The following is a 2166-nucleotide window of genomic DNA, read 5'->3' as shown; positions in this document are numbered from 1 at the left end:
AACCACTGCGCCACCAGGAGAGCCCAGAGGGAACTTTTTAATGATGAAAATATTGTGTATCTTGGGAATTCCCTGGCGGTCCAGTGGTTAGGGCTCCGCGCTTCTACTGCAGGGGGCATGGGTTCAATCCCTGGTCAGGGAATTAAGATCCTGCATGTGAGCAGCACAGCTGAAAAAAAAAAAAAAAAGAAAATGTTGTGTATCTTAACTTTAATGATGTATACACAGGTGTCAAAATTCAAACTATACACTTAAAATGGGTACATGTTATTATATATAAACTTTACTTCAATAAAGTTGATTTAAAAAGAAAAAAATTGTCAAGATGTTATAAATTTAAGATGTGTATTTTAGTAAATGTATGTTATGCTTCAATTTTTTAAAAAAAATCTAAAAATTGGTTGTGATGCAAATTATTCACAGACATAAAAATAAAGGCCAACATTCACCCATCAAATAAATTAAGCTGTTCTCATTTTCCTTCTTTGCCTCTCATCCTTCGCTCATATGCAGTTTAGTTTAACTACAGTATAGAAATACAGGATAGTGAGGCATTGGGTTGAGAGAAACCCCAGGGCGGGAGTGCAGCCAGGCCTCAGAAGCAAAGAAATGGAAAGAGGCCTGGGAACACGGCTGGTGTTCAATCCCTCTCTTCTCTCTGAGCCTCCTGTGAGTCCACCACTTTCTCTTCTCTGTGGACGGGCTTTTTCTAGCCACAAGACAGAAAACATAGACAGAGAAAAGGACAAATTTGTGCTCTACTGTGTAACCATTTGGAAAGTGACTAGTCCACTCTTATGGATCCCATTCGGCAATCCGTACAGGAGAGAATCACTGATTCAGTTTCCCATCCTTGAACCAATCACCTGTGGCAAAGTGTAAGAAAGAAAATCTTGGGTAGGAGTTACCTTTGAGCCAATCAACCGTGACCTGCATGTCCTGGAGGAGCAAGGATATTCAGGACAGAACAGACATGTGCTAACAATGCCTGAAATAAATATTGACAATTTTGATGAGCAACAGTTTTCATTTCTGGCAGCGATGTATATTCTTATCCATGAAAATTACAACAAAATTGGACCTAGAACTAAAATGAATTCTCACTTGAAAGAAAACATTGAGAAAAGACTATTGCACTGAGCCTTAAGTGTCATCGTATTCAACACAGAAAATAAGCTACTGCTACAGCAGAGGTCAGATGCTAAAATTTCCTTTCCAGGTTGTTTTACCAACACTTGTAGTTATCCATTAAGTCATAAAGGAGAACTTGAAGAAAATGATGCAATTGGACTAAGGGCAGCACAGAGGTCTTTAAAAGCTGAATTAGCAATTCCCATGGCACAGGTTTCCCCAGAAGACGTTAATTTTTTAACGCAAATTCACTACAAGGCTCAATCTGATGATATTTGGGGTGAAATTGGGTACATTTTGTTTGGGAGGAAGAATGTAGCTTTGGATTCCTATCCCTGTGGGATTAAGAGCTATTGTTACGTGTCCAAGGAAGAACTAGAGGACTCTTGAGAAAAGGAGCCAATGGTGTAATCAGGATAACTTCGTGGTTTAAAATGATCGCACAGACTTTTCTCCTTACATGTTGAGGTAATTTTTTTGAATCAGTTCGTTGAACTGACATGGACATGAAAGTGTGGCTGAATGGTTTTACAAGTACTGAAAAACTGGTCTCTATTAAACTTAGATTAAAAAGAATAAAATCTGAGACTTGACATCCTTTAGATCTTTCAGATCTTTGATGGTGACACAATCTTCACCATCCTCTCCCCCAGGATTTGATTCTGGTTTTGATTTCATATCCTGTGGGGAGAAACAGAGGGTAGTTTCAGAGGCTCCACTTACCCTTTTAACCTTCCCCACTACAGTAGCTCTTCTTATCCCACAGGCCAAGGACCCAATGAGGGGGATCCTCTAACTGCCAACTTCTACTCTCAGGGACTGAGGAAATGATCACCAAGTGAGTCCACAGACCCACTGGACTTACTGGAAGCCAGGACTCCGTTTATGACTTCCTGTCTCTACCCCATATACCCAACTTTAAAGGAGGTTGATGATGACTTCAGGCCTATGACTATCAAACTCAGATATGTGTTCGATAGTCCTTGAAACATCTGGGTATCCCCCTTTCCTCAGTGTACAGTCACCTGAATATAT

General features: G+C 40.0%; 1 pseudogene across 1 annotated transcript; it reads left to right on the top strand.

Moving 5' to 3' along the window:
* Positions 1-984: 984 nt before the first annotated feature.
* On the top strand, positions 985-1598 carry LOC309819553 (isopentenyl-diphosphate Delta-isomerase 1-like; annotated as a pseudogene). The gene has a single exon. The product of its transcript is annotated as an isopentenyl-diphosphate Delta-isomerase 1-like (transcript).
* Positions 1599-2166: the final 568 nt, after the last annotated feature.

Source organism: Grampus griseus (assembly GCF_964374135.1).
Source record: "Grampus griseus genome assembly, chromosome: 1".
Lineage (NCBI taxonomy): Eukaryota > Metazoa > Chordata > Mammalia > Artiodactyla > Delphinidae > Grampus > Grampus griseus.
Note: the sequence above shows the minus strand (reverse complement) of the source record. Positions and strands in the feature narration are given on the sequence as shown.